Here is an 8,414-nt window from a genome sequence, read left to right on the forward strand (position 1 = left end):
GTGAAGAGCATTTCAGATGCAAACCAACCCTGAGAGAACACAGTCAGATTACAGCAGATCTGTATTCTGAAAGCTGTAAGAGTCCCTTAAGAGAAAGCAAAGATCTAAATAAGCACAGAGACATGCTGTGTTTGTGGTTTGGGAGGCTTAATAGAGAAAAGATGTTAATTATCTTTTAGATGTATATACAGGTTTAACATAAATCCCATCAAAATCACAGAAGAATTTTTTATGAATATAGACAAGCTTACTTTTCATATGGAAAAGCAAAGGAACCAGAATAGCTGAAACCATTTTCAGATGGAAAAATGAAGTGGGAGGAATCAGTCTACACGATTTTAAGACTTACTATCAAAATAGAGAGCTGCAACCATCGAGACTAGATGGTATCATTGGCGGCGGGCATGGAGCAACCTTACAGAAACCAGAGAAACCTATGCAACATGTGTGAGTTTGAAATGAGTATGGAAGGAGTTGGACGCAGGGCGGGGAGTCTCTTCCATGCATGATTCTGAGCAAAACTGGAAAATTTCAGGGGGGAGCATCTTGCCATATAAAATTTAACCTGAAATACACCATGGGCTTCTTCTGTACAATTGTAAAACTTCTAGGAGGGGCCAGGGGAGAAATCTTCTGGCTCTAGGATTAGGAAGAGAGCTCTTTGCCATGAGACCAAAAGCATGAACCAAAAAGCAAATAGATCTGTAAGAGTCATGTTAGACAGCTCCCATGGTGTGTATGTGTGTGTGTGTGGTGTGGTATGTGTGTGTGTGAGGTGTGGTGTGTGTGTGTGTGTGGTGTGTGTGTGTGTGTGGTGTGTGTGTGTGAGGTGTGGTGTGTGTGTGTGAGTGTATGTGTGTGTGTGTGTGTGTGTGGTGTGTGTGTGTGTGTGAGGTGTATGCGTGTTTTGCTTGGGATGTGCGCATGTGCAAGTGAGAGTGCATCCATGTGTGTGCACATGCACTTGTAGCGCACAGATTGGTACCACATGTCTAACACCATCACTCTCCAGCTTAGTTTTGAATCAGCGTCTCTCCCTGAACTCAAAAGTCATTGATTGACTGGACTGGCTGAGCAACCAGCTCCAGGAGCCCAGCTGGCTATGCCTTCCCAGGACTGAGGTTACAGATGCACACAACCTCCCTGGCTTTCGTGTAGATGCTAGGATCCAAACTCAGGTCCTCATGCATGGTTGAGAGCACAGCAGACACTTCTGAAAGACTCCAGCACATCAGGAAAAGGAAGCAGAGGGGAACAGGAACTGGAAGAGGAAGACAGGAAAGGAATGAGGGAAACAGAGAGGAAGGCAGGAAGGCGAAAAGAGAAAGGATTTGAAAAGCGCTTGTCTGAAAAGGACTAGTATCAAGAAATGATGTAGGGCTCGAGAGATGGCTCAGTGGTTAAGAGCATTGCCTGCTCTTCCAAAGGTCCTGAGTTCAATTCCCAGCAACCATATGGTGGCTCACAACCATCTGTAATGAGGTCTGGTGCCCTCTTCTGCCCTGCAGGCATACAAGCAAACAGAATAATGTATACCTAATAAAAAAATAAATATTTAAAAAAAAAAGAAATGATGTAAAAATGCTTAAAATCCAACAGGAGAAAAGCATCCTCATTTGCAAAACAGGCAAAATACAGCAACATTACACCAGAGGCCACCCAGATGGGAAAGAGGAGCATGCAGAGACTTTCACCAGTGACTGGGGAAAAGCTCATTCAACCCACCACAGCAAACACGCCTGTCAAGAGACCCAACCAGGAAGACATGCAGATGTTAGATTCCCTATGCAGAATTGCTGGGCTTGCAAAACTGTACAGCAGCTTGCAGAGACCATCCGTCAGTTTCTTTCAAGGTGTAACCACTGTGTGGCTCGGCAGTGGCGTTCCTGGACATTATCTCTGAGAAATGAAGATACGTGTTCACTGGAAAACCTGCGTGAAGCATTCTTAGCAGTTCTTAAAAGCTCAAAACTAAAGACAGCTCTGATCCCGTCGATGAGTAAATAGCTCAGCAAACCACAGCATACCTTGGAATGCTACTCCAAAAGAAAGGGCTATTGACACACGCCGTAAGTGGGATGAGTGACATTTACACAAGAAGTCAGTCTCAGAAGGTCATAGACCATATGGTTCCATTTATGGAGTGCTAAATTTGGACCAGTTTTCCCCAAGAGCCCATGCAGATTTATTCCCAAAGTAGCATTCCTGGGAAAAGGTAGAATCTTTAAGTGGAGCCATGAGGAGCATCCTTGGTCACCGAGAGTGTAGCCTTGCTCTTCTGCCCTCTTTTCCTTCCACAAGGTGAGTCCTTTGCCGCTCGCTGCTCCTTGCCAGGAGTTCAAAGCGATAGGACCCACCAACCATGGAGCGGCCAATAGAAACCTCTTCTCTTCCGAAGTTGATTGCCTCGGGTATTTTGTCACAGTCACGGGAAGGTATTGCACACATGTAGCTTTCCAGAAATGGCCATACGACAGAAAGCTGCCAAGGATAAAGCAGGGAGATGTAGGGAGGAGAGAAGAGGGAGTGGCTATAAAAGGCAATGTTACTGATCCCTAAGACAAAAGCGTTCTGTTTCTTGACTGAATCCAGGTCATGGGTCTGGTTGTACTACGTTTTTGTTACCACTGAAGGCAGCGTGATACAGAATCCATGAAACCTTGCTGTGTTGTTTCTTACAATTCCATGTGAATGCCCATTTATCTTCAACACTAAAAGTTTAATTAAAAAAACAAAAACTCCAACCAGTTTGGAGCCATGAAACCCACAGCAGTGCAGTGTGGACCTAGAGACAGGGGCAGGTCATGGAGGGGACAAAGGGGACAACAGCATCACATGGCTTCAAGATCACTGGTACCCTGGTTTCCACCTGCAGAGGGCTGGCCGAGAGATCTCTCCCAGCCCGCACCCATCCCACGCCTGGCTCTGGTCAGGCACAAGTTCCCACCCCTCCTTGCTGCAGACAGGGCCTCTCTGACGCAGCCCGGGTAATTGGATCCAATGCTTCACATGTGTTTGCAATCTGAGGGCTTCCTGTGTGTTCGCAGTCCCTTAATAACGTTGCTTACGGGAAAGTTTGGGTTTGGGAAGCCAAGCCAGGCTGGAGTTGGAGTGAGAGGCAGCAATTCAAAAGCAATGTTTTTCAAGGCCCGTTCTCCAGCCAGCAGACTGGATGGTGGGAAGGAGGGGGCCACTCAGGAGGCAGCCTCTCAATGGGTTTCAGAAAAGAGCACTTGCTGTGTTGACTTGGACCTGAGAAGAAAAATCAGTGGTTCTTTTGCCCTTGTGCACGCCTACCTTTGTATCCCACATGGCCCGAGCTCTGAGACTTCTTGAACCCCAGTCCGCCCAGGCCAGCCTGGAAGATGTCCCTTCCCCATCTGGTAAAATAGCCCTGCACCCCATGCAGCCTGGCCTTTGCACGCTGTCCACTTTTCTTGATTCACACATCAAGGGCACTTACCCTTCTAGTCAAACACACACACACACACACACACACACACACACACACACACACACACACACTCACACACACAATCTTCTGTGTTTGTCCCACTAACATCCCATTCCCTCTGCTCCCAAGGCCCTTGATTTGTCCAGAAAATCCCATTCTCTCTTACTTAAAGCTCATACCCTTCTAACAAGTTCTTGATCTCCTTGTTTCAGGAAATGGAAGTCAGAGTAAGAAATGGCAAACCGTGAATGGGGGTTCTGAGCCTGCCTCCATCTCTGAGTCACCAGGAAGCTGTCCTCAAAGGTCACATTCACCGGCAAAGGAAGAGGGACTCATTGATAAGAGGCGCATGGACCAGGGATTCCTTCTCTACCAACTTCCAACTCATAGGACTGGAGAGAAGACTGAACAGTTAATAGTGCAAAGAAAGAACTAGAGTTCTGTCCCCAGTACCCACTTCAGGGGGCTCACTACTGTCTGTAACGCCCTCTTCTGGTTGCCATGGGCAACTGCAGTCATGTGCACATATGCAGATAGATAGATGATAGATAGATAGATAGATAGATAGATAGATAGATAGATAGATAGATAGATAGATATGTAATTTTAAAATAAAATAGGGGCTGGAGAGATGGCTCTGTGAAGAGCACTTGTTCTTGCAGAGGAGTGGGATTCAGTTTCCAGCACCCACATGGCAGCTCACAGCCATCTGTAACCCCATTTCCAAATGTTCCAATGCCCTCTTCTGGCCTCTGTGAGCATTGTAAGCATTCAGTGCCCAGACATATGTGCAGGCCAAAACTTCATGTATGAAAAACTAAAACTAGAAATAAATCTTTTAGAATAATAATGAAATGAAATGAAAAATAGCTTCTAACTCATGGGTGCCGTGGACGGAAAGCCGGCGGGCTGTAGGTGACCACCAGGGACTTCTACACCTCATCAGATCTCATGTCCTGTGGAAGAGCAAGGAGCAAGACATGAAAATACACTGTCCCATGAGGGTGAGAAAGCTGCCACCAGGGTGGTTAGCCCCTGAGATCCCGACTCTGTCTAACAGGATGGAATCTCTTGTTCTGGCAAGTTGCGGGGAGCATCCTCCTGAGTGAAGGTCGGGTTAACAGTGTGACTGACTATCCCGTTATTCATCCTGCCCTTTAACTATCTGATGGAGGCCATGTGTGGGTAAGAAAACCACGGAGCCTGTGAGGTGTGCCCCTCACCCCAGGAGGCTAGGTCTCCTTCCTGACCTGTGTGACCCTATTAAGCAAAGACCTTCATCGGTGTGTCTTGCAATACAGATTATGCTTCCCATGACAAACAGGACTGTACCGGGAGCTAGACTAAATCTTTAATTTTCCCCACCCTTGGTCCCGTGGTTGCAGAATGGCTGCTGTCTGTTAAAGCATCACATCTGCATTGCAGGCAGGAGGAAGAAAGGAATGTGAACGGCACAAGGGTTTGCTCTGCTCAACGCTTTCTCTTTTTAGTTAGGAAGAAAGGTTTTCATAAATTTTTGCTTCTGTACCACCCAGGCCTATATCCTGTGGCCCCCAGCAGAGTGCTGGGGACTTTACAGCCTAGGAGTGCTTCCCTGGCATGTGCGAGATGGGGGGTTCCTCCCAGCACTGCAAATACAATCTAAAATAAAGCTTGTAATAGGAAGGAAAGGGGGAGAGGCAGAGTGGGCCCACCGATCATGTCTGCCTCTGTGTTTTACAACATTTGCACACCCCAGCACACAGTATGAAAAAGCCATACACAAGCATAAGCACACATGATCTGTGCTGGGGCAGGGTAAGCCAGCCTCCCAATGGCTCCCCTTTGGGGAAAACTACAGACTGTACCATGCAGGAATGCAAACAACTTTTACCAGGAGAGAACCAAACAGCATGCTTCTCAACTCCCCAGTTCTGCAGAACCACTTCACAAGACCTGTGTACCGGAAGAGTCAGGAGCAAAATATCCAGCAACTACTTGGCTTTCCTCACCAGTGAATTGCCATGTTCTTCCTCCACCAAGCTGAACCCAGCTCCCACCTCTCCCCGCCAACTTCAGTGGGAACAGTTTGCAGACTGGCTCCAGGAACCCAGGCTTGCGCGCTGTGCTCCAGCTAAGACAATGGGAAGGGAGTTGGCAGCTCTTCTACTTCACATGCGTTAATTCATGAGGGCCTCGCTGTAGATCTGTGCGTGGGATGTTTGTATCCCAGATGCCAAAGCTGGATCTTATAGAAATTGGGAAAGTGGTCAAGTCATCCAGCTGCTAAGCAAGGAGTGGAGACACCAGCTTGTCTGGAGCCTCCCTGCTTCCAAAAGCATTGCTTTCTGTGTAGCTCTCAGTTTTAGACCAAAAACTTTTTATGTACTTTCAATTGTAGGCATCTCCTCCAACACCAGCATTGGGTAGAAGGGTTGTTATAGTGATCACGGGAAATAGAGGAGCTACAGATTCGGCCACCCCCGAGGCCCTGGTCCTCTGGGAAGACCGGCCTCACATGTGGTGGGGGGGCATACTGGGTGGTCTCGAAGGCCAGATTCCACACAGTCCCAGTTCCTCAAAAGAAGGAGGAAAAATCCGAGGTCCTGAGAAATCAGCAAAGGGCAGAGCATGGTTGATTAATTTAAACTACAAACTACTTTGTCCGTGACTTGGTCATTAACTATGTGGTGAAGTAAATAAGACAGATACCGCAATCTAAACCACCTTGTGCTCTCCCATCAAGCTCATTCTTTGGGAATCCCCAGCCTGGACCATCAGTAAAACCCATCCACATGTTTATATTGGGCTTAAACTTGTATCCAACATGCACTCACACAGAGCTGTTCCGTGGTTGGACTCATCTCTTTTCTCATGGCTGTGACAAGTCACCAGATAAGAAGCCACTTAAGAGAGGGTTTATTTCAGCTCACGGTTAGTGGGGAAACAGCCCATCATGATGGGAAAGTCCTGGGTGAGAGGACCTTGGAGAAGCTGGTCACATTGCGTCCACAGTCAGGAAAAAGAGAGAAATGAATGTCCATATCCAGCTATCTTCCCCTCCCCGCCACCCGTTTTCTGCAGTGCAGGACCCAAACACGGGTAATGGTGCCACCCTCTTTTAGAGGGGTTTTCCCACCTCAATGAACCTAATGAAGATATTCCCCAAGCAACCTGCCTGAGGTTAACCTAACCCAAACATCCCCGACGGACCTGTCTGCCAACCCTTCTAGTTGATTCTCTACAGGCAGCAGAATAGAAACCCTGCTTTGAGCTTCACATTGAGTTGCACCGCATTTATGACCTCTAGGAATCACTTCCTCTTTCCAGAAAGCTCCGTGTCTGGAATCTCTAAAAAAGCTTCAGAGTTGACTGTCCTGTGCAGATGTCCTTGGAAGGTCCCCCAACAGACAGAGGGACTCACGGGTGACTAGAAGCAAAGAGACAGAGAGCAGACTGAAGATCCCTGAGCCCTGACATCAGCCCTCCAGCCCCTGTGCCGTGGCACTACCAGGCCCCATGGGCAAAGGCCTCCGAGACTTCCTTGCAAAGCCTGGGTGCTGGCCCCAGCTTGTCACCATCAAGGCTTCAAGCCACACAAGAGGAGACGAGACAGACAATGAAAGCTCTGGGGCTGAGGGAAGTGGGTGGGTTTGGCTTCTGGATACTGTACTTGACCCTCGGACTCTCCTGCCTCCTCTTCACACCTCTCCCTGAATTGACCCTCCTTTGCCTCAGCCTCCATCCAGAAGGTTCTGTTTATCAGGACCATCCAAACAGTGTTATATGCTGACTCCAGAGAAAAGCTGAGAAGGCTCTTGGCACTGCAGGATGGGAAGGAGCCAAACTCTGGTGCCGCTGGCTATCCTTCCAAGGCTCTGCTCATCATCTCAGAAAACAGGACTGGGAAACAGGTCAGTGAGCAGCTCACGGGCCAGATGTGGCAGGGAAGCCTCAGTGACCAGAAGGAAAGGAGAAAATGCAAGCACACAAGTATCAGCTTCTCTCCGGATTCCTTAGTAGCATACCCTGTAAGGAAGTGAGGGCTCCTTATAGCTCACAGTTCCAGGCTACAGCCCATCAGAGCACTGGTGTCTCGGAGGAAGGAGCCTAAGCAAGTTGGTCACAGCACACTGTAACCAAGAACAGAGAACAATGATGTGTGCATGCTAGCATCACCAGCTGCTGCCTCCACTCACACAGCGCAGGTCCCATCCACAGTTGGGTCTTCCCACATCAACGTGTTCAAGGCAACCCCCCCCCTCCCAGGAATGCCCGGCAATCCATCTCCCGGGTGATTCTAGAGTCTGTCAAGTTGACAATTAACACCACTCATCATACTTAGCCATTGGTGGTATGGGATTGGCAACCCTAAGGGAGTGCCAGCTGCTGTTTGATCGGTGGATGGTGACAACTGGCGACACCTTCCTCTTTCAGTCTCTGCTTCTGGATCAAAAATGAGATTAGACCAAAGGGTCTCTCTACCAACTTACCCTGGCTGAGATTTCCAAATTCTCAACTAATGTCTGTGGTGGTTAATCTTCATGACCAACTCAAATGGATTTAGGATCACCTAAGAGACACATACCTGGCGAAATCCACGGGGTGTCTTCAAAGAGGTTTAACTGGTAATGGAAGACCCACCCCAAGGTGTTGGGTCCTGGATTAAAGAAAGGGAGAAAGGGGAGTAGAAAGTCAGATGAGTTTCAGCATGTCTTTTTCACTGCTTCCTAATTGTCTCAGATGTAAGCAGACATTCTCACACTACGACTTCTGTGACTGAGTGTTCCCCATCATCTCAGTGCTCCACCACCTGTGTGCTCCCCCACAAAAACCCAAGTGCCTCCCACCACCTGAATGCTCCTCCACCACCCAAGTTCTCCCCCACCACCTGAGTGCTCCCCCACCATCTGAGTGCTCCCCCACCACCTGAGTGCTCCCCCACCACCTGAATGCTCCTCCACCACCCAAGTTCTCCCCC

Source organism: Microtus ochrogaster, unplaced genomic scaffold, assembly GCF_000317375.1.
Source record: "Microtus ochrogaster isolate Prairie Vole_2 unplaced genomic scaffold, MicOch1.0 UNK1, whole genome shotgun sequence".
NCBI lineage: Eukaryota > Metazoa > Chordata > Mammalia > Rodentia > Cricetidae > Microtus > Microtus ochrogaster.